Raw genomic sequence first — 21,813 nt, 5'->3', positions numbered from 1 at the left:
CAAGGCAAGCGCTGTATCCACAGAACTATCTCTCTGGCCCCTAATCCCAGCAGTATTCTGCTCTGTGGGAAATGAGTGGGCCGTGGCCACCACCCCTCTGGTTTCCTTGTGTTTCTTTTGTGAGAAGTACTTGAATAAATTCCACGGGAGGAAGAAGGGCGTTTTCAGCGGTGACCCTTTCCAGAAGCTCCTCTCCGCCTCTGGGGCATGCATTTCGCTCCTGCAGCTCAGAGGCCTTGTCCTTGCAGTCAATTGCACAGAGCTGGTTATAAATGCGTTCATGGAATCACGCTGGCATCAGGACGCGTCTCCACGGCAGGGTTTCCCCGCGAGGCTGCGTCCCGCCCCCCGCAGAGGACTCTGTTTATCACTTTGGAGATGCAATAAAAATAACAAATGTCCGGAGTAAACCTAATTCACTATGCTACTTAGTATTTGAAATACATAAATATGTCAAGCAAAAGACCTCTAATAGACCCTTTTATCCTGGTAATAGTGTACATATAATTTTCCTCTCATTAGTACAAAAACTACCTAGGGAACTCACGGCCCATCCTTCATCCATTTAATCTGCATTAGCTTACTTTTACCTTGTGTTTAATCTGCTTTCCCTCAAGGTATTTTGAATAAATCAATAGGAATACATGATTGTTTAATGATTTTTAGAAGAGCTCCCTTCGACCACAGCTGCATGATTTAGAATGACTAATTCCACTTTTTACAATTGATCCTTCCCGGTGTGGACCATCCATTTCTGCCAGACCGTTGTGAGAGAATTCTCCAGCAGACTGCTCCCAATCCCCGGGGCTCGGGCAGGGCCCCCCTCTTCGCCGTGTCATTAACATCACTCCCAGGCTCACTCTCGGGGGCCCCCGCTCAGCCGCTGCTAGGGCCGATTTTCTGGAATCTTAAATGTGCCCCCCAATTTGGTTTTTTAGTGTGTCTTGTATGTGCCTAAGAACTAGACCCTCCTTCCACTTGATGCAGAAGTTGCTGAGTATTGATGGCACAATGGGTAGAGATGTAACGGAAATTCAATATAACAACAAACCATTTTGCTAGAGGCTTATGATAGTCACCTGGTTTATTTGGGGGACTCTGTGTGTGTGTGTGTGTGTGTGAGAGAGAGAGAGAGAGAGAGAGAGAGAGAGAGAGAGAGAGAGAGAGAGAGACAGACAGACAGACAGACAGACAGACAGACAGATAGACAGACAGACAGACAGAGAGACAGACAGAGACAGAGAGAGGGAGAAAGAGAGACAGAGACAGAGACAGAGAGAGGGAGAAAGAGAGACAGAGACAGAGACAGAGATCTTGGGATTTCTAGTCTACACCACAATTTTGACAATTTTGACTCAGAACCGAGAGATGTTATTCTCAGTCTGTCAGTTCCTTGAAAGCTCTGAGTAAGAAACTGAGGATGGTGAATCAGACAGAATTGTTCAGTAGAAGGAAGCAGAGAGAGGCAGCCCTGGGAGATCGTAGTAGACTGTGGGATGTGGTAGCTGGCACGGAGAAAAGTTGCTCACTTCCGGCCACCTTTGCAACTCCTGTTTCTCGCCTCCCTAGCCCCCCTTTTCCCCCCGCCCCGCCACCCTCCTCAGTTTGACTGTCTCTCTCCCTTGGGTTTTGGGTAGTTTTCTTATAATAGCTCTTTGTTGTTTCTATTACTTAATGAACTTTGTCATAAGAGAATATTGTTGATTAGACTCTAACAGTAAAAAACACAGTGATTATGGGAAGTGGATACTCTTGAGATGCCCAAGTTCACACAAATGTAGGTAAATAAACTGTATCCACACTCTCTTGATGGAACACTCACTACTAAAAATGAGAACAACAAAAGTAGTTGCTTTTTGGCATTGTTTTTGTTTTCCGGTCACCCCAGGTGGGTGGTACCACTCCTTGCATGGTGCTTCTTGGGTGCAGTGGTTGTGCTGCGGATGTGGTGGCACTGCAGATGGCACCCAGAGCTGCAGAAGGTACCCAGGGTCCAGCGGGCAAAGCTGCCCTCCAGCTTTTGGGTCACCTCCCCAGCCCTGAAGAAAAGATGTTGGTTTTCTATTGCAGATCATATGGAAAATAAGATATGTGATTATCATATGATAAGCCTGCACTTTCACATACATTTGGGCATTGTGCATCACTGAACTGGGCAGTAGCGATAGCACAGCGGGTGGGGCTTGCACAAGGCTGACCCGGGTTTGATTCCTCCTTCCCTCTCGGAGAACCTGAGAGTATCCTGCCTGCATGGCAGCCTGTAAACTACCCGTGGTGTATTCTATATGCCAAAGATGGTAACAAGTCTCACAATGGAGACGTATCTGGTGCCCGCTTAAACAAATCGATGAACAATGGGATGACAGTGCTACAGTGCTACAGTGCCCCACTGAATTATGCCTCCTGAGCCTATTATTGCATCTTCTTGTGTCTATTTTCTCATTCATTGTGTAAAATGGAGCCAGTAGTGCTCTGAGTGTTGTTGTGAGAATAAAATGAACAGTGTGTCCAGTGTCAGGCTCCTAGCTGGTGTTCATTTCAGCACAATGGCCATTACAGAGTGCTCTGGTGAATAATAATAATAATAATAATTTAGGACCTGAGAAGTCCTCAGACTGCTAAGTGCTTCTTCTCCCAGTCTATTTGTCTCATGGAGACCATACGAAGCATGTTGCATATCCTTAGGCGTCACCCTCAACGCCCTGTGTGCTCAGCTCCCAGCCTCATGGCCTTACCACACCCAACCACGTGCTCTGCAGCCGGGGTCTCCCCTGGAGACTGCAAAGGTGGGGAGCAGAGTGGCTCTCCCCCAGTTTTGAGGCCATGTGCTTGATCCCCACAGTTCATTGTTCAAGCAGAGCACAGGAAGTTTAGGAGACCAGAAATGTCTGCCTGCCTTCTTTCTTGGCTGCTGGGGTTAGGAAGATAGTGTATCACATAGCTACACTATAATTGTAGTGTGTTACATAGTGGATTTCTATAATGCACTGTGATCTTTTGGCTTCTGGGGTTAGGAAGCTACTGTATTAGAGTATATCAGAGCATGGGCCTAAAATGTTTTCATTTTTTTCCCCTTAGGATAAAAGTTGCATCCAAATTGATAGACTTGACAAAAATCTTGGGATTCCATGCAGATTAAGAATGGAGTTAGAAAGGCTGGAGCGATAGCACAATGGGTAGGGCGTTTGCCTTGCATGTGGCTGACCAGGTCCGATTCCCAGAATCCCATATGGTTCCCTGAGCACGACCAGAAGTAATTCCTGAGTGTATGAATCAGGTGTAACACTTGTGCATTGCCGGGTGTGACCCAAAAACCAAAAAAAAAAAAAAATGGCGTTAGAGACAAATTACTTGTGTATTTTGGAGGCAGATCTCAAACTTCAAAATTTACACCTCGTTTTTATATCTCATACTACCTTATGAAAAGAAGTTGTTAAGTCTTTATAAAACAGCAAAAATTGGGGTGGACCCTAATCGTCGACCAGGCATCAGGACTAGCTGCTCTCCGTGAATGGGGAATCCTCCCTGCAGCTGCGGTGTTGTGCAGACCTTTGCCGCCCAAGCATGATCAGTGTTGTACTTTGTAAGGTTAGAGAGAGCTCATTGGCATGTACGATTACTTAAAAATAGTTTTGGAAGAGCAAGGTCAGGAAGGAGCATCTGTGGGAGAAGAGAGAAAAGCAAGTAAGATTTCTCCTGCTCTCCGTGTGCATGTGTGCTATGATGCTATTAACGCGGGGTTCGTTTCTAACGGACACATATAACTCCTGGTACCTAAGGCTAATAATGCTTCTTTCTTTCACCTCACCTGATTGGAGTCCTTCTTCTTCACCCCTTTTAATTGGCCCTAAATCCTTGGTAAGCAGTCAGGCTTTGCATCTGTTCACCTCAACAAATAGTAGCAGTGTGGTAGGTACGCGAGTAAGCATTTGGGAGAGCAGTGGAATTTGGGTTACACCCAGAGGTGCTCAGGGATGACTCCTGGCTCTATGCTCAGAGATCACTCCTGGGAGTTCCATGGAACTGCAGGGTCAGGGATTGAACCAGGGTAAGTTGCCTGCAAGGCAAGAGCCTTAACTCCTGTAATACTTCTCAGGTCCTACTTGACTAAGCATTTTTTGATCACTCCTTCTGGTTTTTTTTTTTTTTGTGTGTGTGTGTGTGTGTTTGTGGGTGGGAAGAGTTTTAGGGTGGCACCCCTGGTGTGCTCAGGATCGCTCTTGGTAGGCTTGGAGATTAAGCCCAGGTTGGTTGCATGCAAGGCCTTACCTGCTGTATGTTTTTCTGCCCTGAACATACATTTTTGTGTGGATAACAACTGTAGTCTTTATTTTTTACCTTTTTGGGGTTTAACGTGTGAAAATTCAGGCCTAGCAGGTGGTGGATTGTAAAGGAGCGTTGTTGGATTGTAAACCTGACTCCAGACACAGCATCTTCCTGGCACTATTGCCTCCCCCCCCCCACCCCCCGAAAAGCATTACCCGGATCTCACAGTGCTCTTCTCTTTCTTTTCCTTCTTAAGGGAGTTTGCAAATGTTGCTGATTAACTAGCCGTTCAGGACACTTCACTTGATTTTAGTGGGAAGTTTTGCAAGTGCTAACGTGAAAGGGGTCTCATGCACACTCACGCCCTCCCGAGTCTGGGGAATACCATGGGAAGGCACAGAGTACAAGGAAGGTGCTGGAGGGAGTTTGCTCAGTTGGAAGGAGCAGGGGGTGGATGAAGAGCCCTAGAGGTAACCTGAGAAACTGAGCTGACAGTGGGAAGAGGCTGCTTGAGTCATTGCTCGTGTCAGTTTCAAAGGTTCTTCCTGGCCGTGTGGGTTTCAGGGAAGGCTTGGCTAGTGAGAAGCAGTTTATTCCCCGAAGATCTAGACATGACAAAGAAAGCAGTGGAGGGTCTTGGGAAATTTGATGGTAGAGGGGTATGGTATATTTGTACATCAATACCATAAATGTTACCATTTCTGTAGCCATAGTACTTAAAGTATAACTAAAATTATTAGAAGACTATTAGGGGGGCTGGAAAGATAGCACCAGGGATAAGGCACCTGCCTCGCACATGGCCAACTCTGGTTTGGTCCCCAGCACCACACGTAGTCCGTTAAGGAGTACCCACTGAGCACGGAGCCAGAAGTAAGTTCTGGACACCATACTGGAGGTACCCCATTCCTCCCTCCTTGCAAAAAGATTCATTGCAATGTGAAATCTGAAGGAAAAAAAGACCTAGGGAGGGTCTGCATTATTCGTTGTTCAAAGATGTTTGTTTTAAGATTCCTTGGCAGCTTTTTAGCCTTGGGTATTAATAAAGGACACACTGGATTTGGGAGCAACGGGAATCTAAGGGCCAGGTGTCACTGAGATAGAATATTTTTGAAAAGTATTCATTTGGGAACAAAAGAAGTGAAATTTTCTGCTTTTATTCTTAGGCTATTGATCACTTGAAATTAGAACGTTTCTCTTCTGTCCAACTGGAGAACCATAGCAGAAAGTGTGTCATTGGTGATCATTGTCATACCCTAAGCCAATTCATAATGACTTTGTTAGGAAAAACTAGACCAGTAAGTCAACCCATATATTTTTGAAATTGAAGTTACATTGCATCGTGACATAATGTGTTTCAGGAATGCATCCGTGAAAACCAGCATGTGGGGTGTGTGTGTGTGTGTGTGTGTGTGTGTGTGTGTGTGTGTGTGTGTGTGTGTGTGTGTGTGTGTGTGTATTAAATGAAGTAGTTGGAACTGTGGTCTTTTTATTCTGTTAAAATAGACGAAGTACGTAGTTTTACAAAACAGAGCTCTTTATATTCATGGGTCTAAAAATAGAGTCCAAATGATTCAGGACAGACAAATATTGTTTAGTAATTTCTTTAAAGTACAGGAACCACACCATTAAACCTCTTGGCTACACATTTCATAGTTAGAAAGCATGCCATATGTTCCTTCCAACAAGCTCACTGAATCAATTCTTGAGGTTCAACAGACCTTAGAACCCATAGAGAGAGGCATTTAATAAGTGTAATGGGACATACTTTTCAGCAAACATTTGATTGTAGTAAGCTACTCAGTATCAGGTTGACAAACTTTCGGATACTAAATAAGAAATAAAAATTGGGAAATGATGGGTGAGATATTCCAAGCCTCTAAAATTATGTGATTATTTAAATTCTGAAAAATTTACCTTGTCAGAGAATTTATGGTCTTAATAGACCAAATTAAAACACCTTTTACCTGTAATGGGTGGAGAGAGTATGATTCCGTTGTCTCCCTTTTTGGGGCGGGAATGTGTATCATGAAAGATCAGCTTAATTTTATACGTTGACTTTATATTTTCAAATAGAGAGCATTTCCTTGGACTTGAAGTGAATCTGTGTAATAAGTATAAAGTATTGTTAATAGACTATAAAAATGTTCTTTTGCATGGCAGCATGCATGAGTGGGCATGTACATATATACATTTGTACATGAGATTGTTAATGGACTGTTTTAAAACCTTACATCAACTGTTTTTTAAACAAGCTTCTTTGGGGCATCGCTTAAAATGTTTGCATTTTGGTAGCTGATCAAAGTCTGGAAGGTTTTGTGTAAATCAATAGAGCTGGCATGACCAGTGCAGGATCTGAGGCCAAAGGAGGTTTTGTTTGAAGAATGGCACTGTTGCGGGGCTTGCCAGCCAGACTGTGAAGAATGCACTTCTGTTTTTGCCTCCCTACTGTACCTTCTTTTATCCTCTGCCTGTCCTCTAAGGACATGTGGAATTCTTCCCAGCCCCATTCTGCTTAACCTTGCTTCTGATCTTTCTATTCAGTCCTTTAAGACTCTCACACACATAAACATCTTTCTCTGACAACATGCCCATGTAAACTGATTCCAGGACCCTGCCTCGTTTGCATGCAGTTTGCTTGGCTCATGTATCCTGAAGGGGGCTGCCTTGGATTGGTCACATAAGGCCCTTGAAGTCATGCCAAGCAAAAACATTGGCTGTGTGTCAAAACCTAAAAAGCTGAGTTGGCTACCTGTGCAGTAAAACGTAGACACGTCAAGCTGCTACTTTATTTTGACTCACTGTATTCTGTAATTCCCAGAGTGGAGAATTGCTAATCTTTGTCTTTTGCTTGGTTTGGAATGAGACTTCTGGGATGCAGTTTTGATAACAGTTGTTCTGATTTACGTATGGAGTAAGGTATGAAAATATACCTTATTACCAAACCACGGTAAAAAGATGGCTTTCAGTTTCCATAACTAGCAAAACACCTGATGATATAATACATATTTCCTGAAAATAATGTTTAATATTTGTAGATAATTTCTACTTTTTTGTTTTTGTTTTTTAAAAGAGTTCATCTTTTTAATTGAACATGTTACAAAAGGTCTAGTCAAAAAATATGGAATGCTTCATGAATTTGTGTGTCATCCTTGTGCAAGGGTCATACTAATGTCTTTATAGTTCCAATTTTAGTATATGTGCTGCTGAAACGAGCACAATTTCTAGTTATTTTTAATTAAGTTTTTAGTATTGTAGATCAAAGTCAGAACCTTGCATATGTAAGACAGGTATTTTATCACTGAAGTACACTCCTATTTATTACGGAAACACTTTCTTGCTTATATTTGATACATTAAAGACGGTTTATAATTAACTGTGAGTACTTTTGTGGGTGTTTTTGGGGGGTGTGTGTGTATGTGTGTATGTATGTGTGTGTGTGTCTGTTGGCAGTCATTAAGAAAACTATTGATTTGGATGTGGACTGCAAGCTGGCTGGTGACAAAACATCTGGTGACACTTCCCATGACAAAAAACATTGCTTTCTTTCTAGACACAAACACCATGAACACTTGGAGAGGTGAGAGGAATCCTGCCAGACAGAGTGGGGCACCTTTTTCATTGTTAAACACACTCCAAATTTAATATGCTAAATATGGAAAAATGCATATTAAGATTCATAAAATATTTACTTGGTGTTGGTCCGGAAAGAACACTTGGCGCCTTAAAAACCTGCTTAATGAGGGATCCCTGTCATTCCTTCCTCAGTATCTGTATGTTGTGTCCGGAGAAGAAGCAATATTTTCCAGAGGAAGCTTATTTTTCTAGTTTACCGTGCAGTTGGTATCCTAGATAGTCTGCCTAGTGAGAACCATGTAGACAGTGCTTTTCATCAAGAAAAAAAAGGGAGTGATGTTATGTACTTCTTTGTGCTGATGCAGAAATTGAGTTAGATGAACCTAATTCACCAGAAGAGTAGTAGGAACTCAACAGATATTTCTGTCTATGCACTCTAATATCAATCAATGTGAAGATTTTCAGATTTTATATATATATATACATATATATACATATATATATGTATATATATATAAATATATATATATATTTATATATATATATTTGCTTTTGGGTCACACCTGGCGATGCACAGGGGTCACTCCTGGCTCATGCACTCAGGAATCACCCCTGGCGATGCTCAGGGGACCATATGGGATGCTGGGATTCGAACCTGGGTCGACCGCGTGCAAGGCAAACGCCCTACCCGCTGTGCTATCACTCCAGCCCCGAATTTTCACATTATATTATCCATTACTTATATCCATCACGCATCTTATCCTTTGTCTTCAAATATACATCGCATATTTTATCTTAAATCTAGAATATTGGTGGGGGTGGAAAATATTAAAGGACACATATATTAGAATGAAATTATGGAAGACAGGAAGGCCACGAAAAATTTCACTTCCTAATTTGTAAAGATTCATTTTCCTTTCTCCAGTTTACAGTAACCCATGTCCCTAGACCAGAAACATTGGGTTGTATCTGACTTTTTCCTTTTCTTATGCTAAGTCTTATTTGTGCTTCAGATAGAATAATTCACTTTCTTCTTCAGTCCTATTTTATCCCTACCTTCCAAGGGCCTGAACACATGAATTGCTACAACAGTATTCTAATTTAAGTCCTGATCTTTGAGTTCTTTCTCTTTTTCTCTCTAACCTTTCCATGTGAGATGTATCACTGTCACTGTCATCCCGTTGTTCGTTGATTTACTTGAGCAGACACCAGTAACGTCTCTATTCCTCCCAGCCCTGAGATTTTAGCAGCCTCTCCTTACTCATCTCTCATCTTACCCCATGATCTGAGGCATTTTCAGGGTCAGGGGGAATGAGACCTATGGTTACTGTTTTTGGCATATTGAATATGTCACGGGTAGCTTGCCAGGCAGAAATATATATTTCTTGATATATATCTTGATATATATATATATCTTGTGTGTATATGTGTGTATGTATATATATAAAATGTACATATATATCACTTGTATCACTTGTCATCCAGTTGATCTTCTATTTGCTTGAGTGGGTGCCAGTAATGTCAACATTATCGTGTGCTAGTGTAGCCCAATGGTATCTGCTCGCTCCAGGAACACGAAGGGCCTCAAACTGTTCATTCAGGGTTTTGATGAAGTCTGAGCATCTCGTAGGTGGGTGGCCATGTGGTCTTTTGATGTCCCGTGGAATCCAGACTGTAATAGCTCTAATCCAGTGGTAATCTCTAAATCGCATTATGTGTCCAGCCCATCTGATTTTCGATGCCTTGGCAAATGAGACAGTGTCCCTGATTCTTGATCGTTGATGGAGGTCGGAACTCTGGATTCCTTCTTTCACTTGAGTGAAACGTGATATTCCAAGCAGAGCTCTTTCGATTCCTCTTTGGGATCTTCTTTAAATTGATGAACGTTCTTGTCCTGTTTTTGTAGGGCCCAGGTCTCTGAGGCGTATGTTAGTGCAGGAAGAATGGTGGAGTCGAAAAGATGTGCCCAGAGCCAGAGGTTCTTTGTCCTCTTAACCACTTCTTCGATGCTCTTGAAAGCGTTCCACGATGCTCTCTTCCTCTTGCACAGTTCTGGCACCAAGTCATTCCTCATGTTGAGTTCTCAACCTAGGTACATATAGCTGCTGCCTTCGGAGATGTTCATTCCGTTGAGAGCAAATGGAATATCAGGCACTAGTTCATTTTTCATGAACATTGTTTTGGTGAGGTTCAGCTGCAGTCTGACCTTTCCACACTCGCGGTCGAAGTTGGCCAGCATTTGTGCCGCTTGCTAATGTTTGGTGTTATGAGAATGATGTCATCAGCAAAGCAGAGGTGTTGTAGTTGCTGACCGTCTATCTTTACTCCCATTCCTTCCCATTCCAGTCATCGCATGATGTTCTCGAGGGTGGCACTGAAGAGTTTCAGTGAAATGGTGTTGCCCTGCCAAACCCCTCTCTTTACGTCGATGATCACTTTTTTGTGGAATGGTGAGATCCTGGTGGTGAATCCATAATACAGCTCGCAGAGGATCTTGATGTACTGAGTTTGAATGCCCTGTTTGGCTAGGGCTTCGATGACCACTTCAGTCTCAATAGAATCAAAGGCCTTCTTTAAATTGATGAACGTTAGACAGAGCGGAATCTTGAACTCTCGAAAAACTTCAGTGAACTTGGTCACTGTGTGGATATGGTCGATCATGCTGAATCCATTTCGGAACCCGGCTTGCCCGCATGGTTGTCCTTCACCTAGTGTTCTGCCTATTCTATTCAGGATGACTCGAGTGGACAACTTGTAGATGACAGACAAAAGGCAGACTGGGCAATAGTTGTCGATGTCGTGGATGTCTCCCTTCTTTTACAACAGAACGGTCCTGCTGGTTTTCCATTGGGACGGAACCTTGCAATCTGACAGGTAGCATGTGAAGAGCTGAGCCAGTGTATTGACGAGTACTGGCAGCAGATTCTTCAGGTGTTCAGGTCTGACCTTGTTTGGAACAGGTGCTGTTCAAGTCTTTACCAGCGAAATGGCATGTCGGATTTCAGAAGGGAGAACTTTGGGAACGACATTTCCATCCTGTGGAATTTGGTATGTGGGCAGGTGACCATGGCTGTCGAAGAGATCCAAGTAGAAATCATAAATAATCCTCTCCATTGCCCTTCTGGAAGATGTGATAGATCCATCAGGACATTGGAGGGCAGTCATCTTGGTCTCATAGTTGTCGAAGGACAGGCGGGCATTGCGAATACTTTTCCTGGCTTCTGCCGCATCAGCCAACACTGCTGCTGTTCTCTCTTTGAGGTCTTCCTTTATCACTTCTCTGCACAGCTTTGCGAGCTCAGAGGTTAGCTTGTGATTGCCTGAGGTTTGTGCCAAACCACGTTGGCGAATGAGCTTGAGAGTTTCTGAAGACAGGTGAGATTTTGTGGCTTTCTCTCTTTCTGCATTCCTTGCACAATCAGGGAGGTGCTGAACCAGTCAAATGTATCCTCGTCGATGTCAACAATGGCATCTTCCCATGTTGCTGCAATAATGCCAAAGAGCTCCCAGTTGGTGGTCATTCTGGGAGTTCTCTTCTTAAACTTAAACTTTGCGGTTCTTTCTCCCCACTCTGTAAAGTAGAATTTTGCACGAAGAAGATGGTGGTCTGTAAAAAATACAAATGTGCAAGCAGAGGGGCTGATGTGTGTGTGTTGTTCATGAGCTCTCGAGGTGGTGCGCTCTCTCTCTCTCACCGATCAAATTTGGTGCTCTTGAGCCGCTGTTTATGGACCGGATTGGGATAGCTCCTCCTTTGTGGTCCACTTCTGTGTGTGCCACTGTGCTCTCCTCTGTCTGTTTCTCTATCTCTGTCTCTGTAGTCTCTCCTCTGGTCTCTTCAGACCTCTCTCTGTCTCTGTCGTCTCTCCTCCGATGTCTTCAGATCCCTCTTCTTCCGACCTCTCTCTCCGGAGCCCTCTTGCTTTTGTGTCTTCTCCTTGCTTCTGTATCTTCTCTCCCTGCTTCTGTGTCTTCTCTCCCACTTCTGTATCTTCTCTCGTGTCTTCTCTCTTGCCTCTATCTCTTCTCTCCTTATAGTCTTAGCTTATATAGCAATGGCATAGGATGGTGACACAAAGGTGGGTTGAACGTTAACAAATCAACAAAGAGAGGTAAGACCATTTCTCCAGGAGATTAACAAAACTTCATCTAAGGAGATTACTCCGGATTATTAGGAGATCCACTTAAGGGTGGGATCCTATCCAAGGTGTGTCACTTTCTTCTTTCCTCAGCTAGTAATCCACTTAAATAGTTATAGTAAATTTACTTCTAATATTTCTAGAAATTTCATTCTGTATGAGCACTTTAAGAGCACAAAACTTAAAGTTTGGTTCTTCCTGAGGACATTCACTATATATTCTAGACCACAGTCCTCAGGTCGGGTCAGTCTTCCTAACCCCAGCAGGGTCCTAGTCTCATCACTACTTTTGGATAATGACAGCATTTGTCTATGACCATGCTCTCAAATTAGAGTTGAGCATTGTGATGCTTTGGCCTGGCCCATTTTGATCCCAGGGTAGCATACAACTTGCCCTGGGTCCATTCTGTCCCTCGTCAAAACCCTGCTTTTGGGGTGTTAGGAACTAAGGGCAATTGAGTTGAGAAACAGATGCCCAAGAGTAAATATTATTGGAGTCAATCAGCATCAAAGTTACAAAGCATAATATTAACTGTCTTCCTGTGTCCATACAGAAAGAACATTGCTTTAAGGTAAATTAAGTTCCCTGAGGCAAGGCTGAAAGGACAAATCTAATGTTATCCTACAGTGGTCCGATCCTGTTTGGAATTTTGGGACAATAGCGACATCGGTCAGGCAAAACCATTGGTTGAATATGATGTGGTCAATTTCATTGTGGAACTGTCCACTGGGAGACTCCCATGTCTAATGTTTAGATTTGACCTTCTGGAACTGTGAGTTACCATGGATGGTTTTGGTTGACATGATGAACTCAGACAGTCTATCACCTGTCCGTTCCATTCTAGGACATGGGTCCCAATGTGGAGTTCTTCGGGTGACCTACTCAGTCCTATCTTGGCATTGAAATCACTGAAAATGATCTTGTAGAAGGTGTGGTCTTCTTTATAGAACTTCTACAGCTACATGTAGAATTTCTCAATTTCTTCTTCATTGTAGTTGGATGTTGGTGCATAGATGACGAAGATAGAAACTGCCGGCAGTGAGCCACTAGTTCATCCCTGAGATCTTATCAGCCTCTCCTTGCTCATCCTTCTTAACGCTGCCATACTGGGGCCTCTTTCAGTGTCAGGGGAATGAGGTCCATTGTTGTTACTGTTTTTGGTATATTGAATACACCATGGGTAGCTTGCCAGGCTCTGCCATGCGGAGAGCAGAATATATATATATATATACATATATATAATATATAATAATATATAATATATATTACCGTCTATGAGCAATATAGAGGTGGGCTTAAAATCCAGAAATGACTGAGCCCACAATCCACACTCTTATCACACCAGGCAACAGGCTGCCTTACTGATAAGCCCCGAAACAAACGACATAGGCGAGCTTATTATGCAGACTAGTTCAGACAGTTCCATGTGAGATGTAAGATTAATATTTCTGAAACACGAGACTCAAATTTGTCTCTTTGTCCTTATTGAGACTGTGTCTTCTCATACCCAACAAGTTCAACTCATCAGTCCGGTAGTCACATTCTTTTTCTGTATATCACCCAATGGACTTCGTTTACTTTCTTTATCCACATCCCACAAACGTCCAACTATGCCATAATCGCATCTATAGCCATTTCCCCCTATATAAGTTGTTTCTTTCTTTTTTCTCCCTATTTTTTGGTGTTTAAGGACGACATTCTTCAGTGCTCAAGTGCTCTTTTGTGGTTATATGCTCAGGAGTGACCCATGGCAGTGCTGAAGGGTCAAAATCTGGTCCCAGGTATCTAAATGGACACAGTCAAGGCAAGTACATTATCTCCTGAACTGTATCTCTACTTACCATCCCTTATCCCCAGCCTACTCCATCCAAACCAGTCTCTCTGCCTTTTCACCTTGGTTATATTTCTCTTTTGTCAGAATTCTTTCCTTCCTCTCGATCCTCCCTTTTACATCCTTATCATTATGCTCAAATTCACAAAGACTTCTATAGTAATTGCATCTCATGTTGATCTTTTCCTATTTGAGAACATCTTGAATTATGTTTTAATTGCCTTAAATATGTTAGTTTTCCATCTGCTTAATTGTAAGTCTCTTTAGCCCAAGTGCCAGAGGTTATTTATATTTGTACCTGTCAGCATACAACTGGAAGTTAATCATAGAAGTTTAAAGTAGTTTTGTCAATAACAAATGAATGAGAAGACCAGTAAGATGACTGAGAAGAAACTATCCAATGGAAAAGTGACTCTTAAGGACTATAGCGTGACCTGCTGTAGACAGTGGAGTACAGTGGGTGGGAGAACTTGTATCAGAAATAAATCATTTCAGGTAAATTTGCAGATTAATTTATGAATTTTTGCTGAAGCTACTAAAATTTTATTTCTAAAATGAATGAATGTCTGGGAGCTAGAGCAATAGTATATGTGTAAGGGCATTTGCTTTACATGTGGCTGACCTGGGTTCATCCCCGGCATCCCATATTGTAAAAAACTAAGGCACACTGAGGGGCATGTGCATTCTCGGGCTCTCCGGGTGGCTCTGTCTCACCACCCGCGTTCGGTGCTCTGGAACTGCTGTGTATGGGCTGGATCGGGACGGCGTTGGTCAAGGGCAGGTGACAGAAGGATGAGGAACAAACTGGTTGCTGGTTAGTTACCGTTTATTCAATCTTCCATATTTCTCATCTCCTGCACTCCCAGCTCCGTCCTCTCTCTGGATCTACTGCAGCCTCTCTTCCCATCTCTCCTCTCTTCCCATCTCTCTCCTCCCTTTTTCCTCTCTCGCCCTTGCCCCTAGGTTACACACTGCCAGGTAGCAAAATCAACATAAGAAAGCCCTTCCTGAGGGCTGTCAGGTTCAAAGGGAACACAACCTAGGGGCATTCCAAAGTCCTTCCTGACTGCCAGTAGGCAAAATACCTCTTAAGGTTTTTTTTCTCCTCTCCTTATTCCAAACACTCATTAACACCTTAATACTAGTTATTTTTGTATGGACATAGCAAGAGATACATTGAGGCTTGCAAGGCAACTCTCCTGGCAACATCTTGCCACAGACTCAGACTACAGCACTCAGGCCAGATTAATCATTCCTCACCCTAGCAGGGTCCAAATCTAGTTATCATTGTTTGGATCATGACAACATTTGTCCATGATCAAGCTCTTAACTTATAGTTAAGCATTAGTCACTTTGGCCAGACCCATCTCGATGCCAGGGTAGCACACAACTCATCACTTGCCCTGGGTCCGTCCCGTCCCTTGTCAGGACCCTGCTTTTGGGGGTGCTAGGAAGTAAGGGCAGCTGAGGCTTAGGTCAAGAGAACAGATGCCCAGGAGGAAAATATTATGTAGAGTCAAATGACTCCCAGGTTACAAAAGCATAGCATTTGGTAATACAAAAAGAACATGGCTCTGAATAAACTATGCAAAGGACTCAAGGAGAAGAGAAAAACAATATTTACAAGTCAACAGAACACTAAGAAATAAGCTACAAATAAGTGAAGAGGAATGGGAGCACTGTAACGGGAGTAACCCAATAAACCTAAACTACCTGAGGCTATGTTATCCTACACCATATATTCCACCCAGCACCACCAGAAGTGATGCCTGAGGTCAGAGCCAGGAGTAAATCCTGAATACTTAAAAACCAAAACAAACAAGATGAATGAAAGAATGTTTAAAGGTTTTATTCATAAATTCTATACAACTAAAATGTTCAATGCCTTATGTAATTCATATAAGTGCTGCTGTATTCCATTTAATGTTACTCAAGACCTTGTCTTCTATGAGAAATCAAGAATTTTGTTTTTGTTTGTTTGTTTTGGGGTCAAACCAGCAGTTCTCAGGGATTACTCCTGTCTCTGTACTCAGGGATCACTTCTGGCAGTGCTGGGGATACCATATGGGATGCTGTGAATTAAACCTGGGTCAGGTTCATGCAAGGCAACGAACTGGACTTCCTCTCTGGCCCCTTGTTATTTAAAAAATAAAAGTAGAGACAATATATTTGGGATTATTCTGAAGCATTATTTAAACAACAGGAATTCTCAGAATATTTTTTTATTTTTATTTTATTTTTTAATAGTTTATTTTTAATTAGTGAGTCAACGTGAGGGTACAGTTACAGATTTATACATTTTTGTGCTCATGTTTCCCCCATACAAAGTTCGATAACCCATCCCTTCACCAGTGCCCATTCTCCACCACCAGTAAACACCACATCCCTCCCCCCCTCCCCAGTCCCATCTCCCCCAACCCCACACTGCCACTATGGCAGGGTATTCCCTTTTGTTCTCTCTCTCTGATTAGGTGTTGTGGTTTGCAATAAAGGTGTTGAGTGGCCATTCTCAGAATATTTTAATATTAATGAATGCTGCTCTACTTAATGAAAAATTCATATTATATCACAGTGAATGCACAATTTTCACAGGACGCAATCAAATTTAGGAAGCACAGGTGCAAAGGTCAAATTTTCAATTGTTTGAATAATGTAGTCTTTTTTTATTTTGTAATTTTACCAAAGTAAATTTAACTTTTCTTAATTAGTAAATTAGGATATGGTCCCTTCAGATCTCCTAGATGGAACTGAGATAGTTAATTAAAGTCTATTTGCTCTAAGATAAATTCACAATAAATGCACCTGAAATGCACCTGCTGAGCTATTTCTACATTGTGCTATCTTGCTGGCAATTTCACTCTGTCAAGCTTGAAATATTACCAGTTTTACTGCTTCAATTCCTTCCTTAGATCAGTTGGATTTGCAAACCAGGAACTGGTAAATGGATGTTAGATAAAGCTCACAAATGAGGCATAAATGCCTTTTTGGCACAATTACTTGGCATGAATGGACACCAAAGTTTATTTGCTTATTTTCCCCTAAATAGGAGTCATTTAACGTACTTAAAGTTCTAGATCTTCAGAATAAATGTTCCTGTGAGTTCATTATAAAATTGTGCTGTAATAACCTTCTGGAAGGTTTAATATTTTCTAGTTCAATACTTTAGTGCATTTTTAAAAGAAGTTCTATATTTAATCATTGTTCCAGGTATCCGGCAGCATTGAGAGGTCTTTTATTGTCAACACCCCACTTATTGCCCCTATCTATGAGGCAAGCATTGGACTGAAGCAATTATTTATATCATTTGATTCTCACAGTAGTGATTTCAGACAGTTTCTCATAGGAGGAAAAAAAGTTTGTGAGATATTGAAGAACTATTGAGTTAGGTTCTTTTAGGTTTTAAAGCATACACACACTAACAACTAAATTCCAAGATTCTTTGCATGCACACACACATAAATAGACATATGTGTACAAAATAATATATACTCTCCTTTTTCTTTGGGTATTTCTCGTCCAAGTTGGTATCACTTGTATCACTTGTCTTCCCGTTGATCTTTGATTTGCTCGAGTGGGTGCCAGTAACGTCTCCATTTGTCCTGTCGCGTGCTAGTGTAGCCCAATGGTATCTGCTCGCTCCAGGAACATGAAGAGCCTCAAACCATTTATTCAGGGTTTTGACAAAGAAGTCTGACCATCTTGTTGGTGGGCGGCCATTCGGTCTTTCGACATCCCGTGGAATCCAGTCAGTAACAGCTCTAGTCCAGTGGTTGTCTTTGAATCGCATTACATGTCCGGCCCATCTGAGTTTTGATGTCTTGACAAATGAGACAGCATCCCTGATTCTTGACCGCTGATGGGTCGGAACTCCGGATTCCTTCTGTCACTTGAGTGAGACGTAATACTCCAAGTATAGCTCTTTCTATTCCTCTTTGGGATACCCGAATAGTGTTCTCATCCTGTTTGCGTAGGGCCCAGGTCTCTGAGGAGTACTTTAGTGCAGGAAGAACGGTGAAATCGAAAAGATGTGCCTGGATTCGGAGGTCCAAGTTGGTGACATCTTAAAATGCTTAGCCAGGTTTCTTAAGCAGACGTATCAAATGTGGGCAAGGTCTCACTTTGCAAGGTTCTGGGATAGACATTTTATTTATTGTGATTTGCTCGAGTGGGCACCAGTAACGTCTCCATTGTGAGACTTCTTGCAAATCGATGAGCAACGGGATGACATTGACAGTGACAGATTTATTGTGATTGACTTAAACTAAGCCATACTGAACCATATCGTTCTAATTTCTTCAGATAAATGACATATTAACTGTCATTACAGAAAATGTACATTTCAGCTCTAACTCTTCAGATCACAAATCACTGTTTTAAAACAGATCAGTCACATCACTCTTTCAAACTCAGTGATTGGCCACTAAATATTTGTTGTTCAATTCATGCATAGATATTAAATTGTGTTGCTATATTATCTCCTTGACTTTTTTCACTGATAAAATAGCATTTGGGTAGAGTGTTTGCCTTGCACATGGCTGACCAGGGTTCGATTCCTCCGTCCCTCTCAGAGAGCCCGGAAAGCTACCAAGAGTATCCCGCCCGCATGGCACAGCCTGGCAAGCTACCCATGGCATATTTGATATGCCAAAAACAGTAACAACAAGTCTCACAATGGAGACGTTACTGGTGCCCGCTCGAGCAAATCGATGAACAACAGGACGACAGGACGACAGTGCTCTATGTATCAGGTATCATTCTTGGTGTCAAAAAGCAGGTAGTGGACAAGACAGGCCTCAAGTGGGCAGAAGGTAGTGGGTTTGGAAATGGACTCAGTCATGTGCCATTTTACAGATGTGGATATGCACGAGACAGAATTACTGGACAAAGATGAGATGGAAGCAAATGAAAAGTGATGAAGCTGTCAATGAAAATAAAATCAACTTGCATAGACTTATAGAAGAAAACTGTGTTCAAGAGACTCTGAAACTGCAGTTAGAGAAATTTCGTGATGGCAAACTCATGAATGTAAGGGAAGTGGTTGTGGTGAGAGGGATAAAGACGGAGAAGGATGAAGGACGATAGGCAAAAATTACAAGAATTATTAAAGAATGGGGGATAATTAGAAAAAGGCCGAATTTACATGTGAGAGGCCTGTGTTTAATTCTCAACATCACTTGTTTCTCCACATACCTTTGGGAGCAACCCTGGACACTGCATGCGGTATAGCCCTGGAACAGCAACAACAAAAATTTACAATACTGACGTCATAATTTTGGAGGAATAAAATGTTGGAAAATGATCTATGTTTATCAGAGAGTCTGGCAATTTATCAAGGCATGGAAAAAGATGCTTTTGCATATTTGAAGAGGAAAGTATCATTAAACTTATTAGTGAGCTTTTAAATAAATGAAACAACTATAATAAAGATAATAAAAAGCAAAACACATTAATATTTAAATTAATGTTCTAAACATTTTTTCTACTTTAACATTTTATTATATACTTATACCTTACATTAAGAGATTTTTACAGAGAGTTTTTACCATTTTAAAAAATTATGTTATTTGGATCATCTCATTTTTCTAGTTGATGATTAAACATGCTTTGCGTGGTTTCAGCTAATAAAATTCTTTCTATGGTTTGACACTACCATGCAAAATTTATAACTGATTGCATATAAAATGTGGGAATATCTGACCCTTTTGGATTTTCTTATATCCAAATATATAAGATGTTTAGACATTAATTATCACTTTGAGGGACTACTGTGGTCCCTGCTTGGTATATTTATAATACAGAGATGGGGAAGGCAATAATATCACATATTCTGAGAAAATGTTTTGAAATTGTTTAGTATTTTATAAAATTCAGATGCATGACACTTTAGTGGATTTATAGACAAAGAATATTGCACAATAATATGCCAAATGTTTTTATGATGATATTGAAATTTATATTCAAGATTTGTCGATTAAAAAGGCAAACTGACAAAGGACTGGGAAGGCAGCTTAGTGGAAACTATTCATTTCCACTGAAATGTGAGAATGATACAGTTAGGCTCTAATAATGCTGATAGGAACTTTTTTTTTCCCAGTAAGAATCTTTAATAGCAAGACAGCACTACTGACTTTCATCCTTCATATTCCAAACTGACTTAGTAAAAAACACACTCTGTTAAAACACAGACTCTTCTTGATGAAAAGAAAACAATATTCCAATATATTGAGCAATCCTGGTGTACTGACTTTTTTTGGGCTATGATACAGATGGAACATTCTTTTTAAGGTAAAATCAGGGCTGGAGCGATAGTACAGCAGGTAGGGTATTTGCCTTGCATCCAGTCGACCCGGGTTTGATTCCCAGCATCCCATATGGTCCCCTGAGCACTGCCAGGAGTAATTCCTGAGTGTGTAGCCAGGTGTAACCCCTGTGCATTGCTGGGTGTGAGTCAAAAGGCAAAAAAAATTAAAGGGTAAAGTCATGCCATTTTAATATCCAAGAATTAATTTTTTAAGATTTTTGCTTATAATACTATACAGAATGTTTTTCTAAATGGGTATAATTCTGATACCACCAGTGTACCTGCCTCCCTCCCCTCTGTCACCCTCCCACCCTCTCACCTGCCCCTCCACTCCACTTTGTGTGTCAGTTCCCCTGTTATGTTGCCTTTGGGTCTTTGTTGCTCCCTTGCTGTGTATGTTTACGTTTGACATAAGAGAGATCATTCTGTACTGATTAACGTAAAGTAATATTATTTCATTTGTGTTTTGGTCATATTTAGTAAACTCAGAGCTGGAATGAGGATGTGGCTGGGAAATAGATAAATAGGGGTAACTGGTTGGCCATTTACTTTTATATTTATAAAATAAGTATATCCTACCATATTCAAGTCTCTCAAGTGATGAGTAATTGATCATATATTTTTTTTTATTGTTGGGAATCTGTTTTGACTCTATAGACCACATATTTGAAGATAGAATGGATACGTTCCAATGACAAAAATAAAAATAATTCACTTAATGCAGAGTGTTGTTTTGATAAGATATTATTTCGGGAAAGTAAAATAAATTATTTTGCTATTTTTTGCATCTGATATGGATAAAATAAAATACTCTTCTTGATTTTGAAAAGTTCTCTAATATAGACTTAATTTGTGTTTTTTTTTTGCTTTTTTTTTGGGGGGGGTCACACCTGGCGATGCACAGGGGTTACTCCTGGCTCTGCACTCAGGAATTACCCCTGGTCGTGCTCAGGGGAATATATGGGATGCTGGGATTTGAACCCGGGTCGGCCGCGTGCAAGGCAAACGCCCTACCCGCTGTGTTATCTCTCCAGCCCCTAGACTTAATTTGTTGGCATATAAAAATGTTAGGGAGAGCGTGAAGGGTTTGGCAGCATTGGTGCCATCTTGCCTCCAATCAAACATAGTGTGGTAATTATGGAAAATGAGTAGTGAGTCTAGGAAAATGTTCACTCATACGTGAGGTTCGGCCTGAGCATGTGGAAAGTGGCCTGGAGTGTGGCGGGAGTTGGGTTGTGGAGGTCGGCTGCCAGGACTGGGTCCCTTGGGGCGGGGCGGGCTCTCACCCACCCACCTCTGGGGTACCCTGAGTGAAAACAGCCTTACGTGGAGTCCGGTGGCTTGGTTATGGGGACTTCATTTTATGCTCCCTTCCGGGAGAAGCAGCCGGCTCACCATATTGTGTACTCGGTATGACAAAAACAGTGACAACGACAGTCTTCATTCCCCTGGTCCTGAAAGAGCCCCCAATAGGCCACTGGGCGACACTAGCACAAGACAGGGATGAATGGAGATGTTACTGGCACCCGCTTGAGCAAATCGATGAACAACGGGATGGTAGTGATACAGTGATACCGTGTGATAAAAATGTTATGAATTTATTTGCCAAGTTGTACTGGAATCAGTTATACACTCTTTCGGACACACTTTTGTCCTGTTTGCCTCTCCCTAATTTTTGGTCATTCTTTCCCGCTTCTGAGCAA

At 41.7% G+C, this 21,813-nt stretch overlaps 1 non-coding gene across 1 annotated transcript; it reads right to left on the bottom strand.

Annotated features, from left to right (window-relative positions):
- Positions 1 to 7,378: 7,378 nt before the first annotated feature.
- On the bottom strand, positions 7,379 to 7,482 carry LOC129405269 (U6 spliceosomal RNA). The gene has a single exon (XR_008630450.1). It is a non-coding gene; the product is annotated as a U6 spliceosomal RNA (small nuclear RNA).
- Between the last annotated feature and the right edge of the window lie 14,331 nt (positions 7,483 to 21,813).

The sequence above is a fragment of the Sorex araneus genome, chromosome 5 (genome assembly GCF_027595985.1).
Source record: "Sorex araneus isolate mSorAra2 chromosome 5, mSorAra2.pri, whole genome shotgun sequence".
NCBI classification, from domain to species: Eukaryota; Metazoa; Chordata; class Mammalia; order Eulipotyphla; family Soricidae; genus Sorex; species Sorex araneus.
The sequence above is the reverse complement of the archived record's forward strand: the minus strand, read 5'-3'. Positions and strand labels throughout refer to the sequence as shown.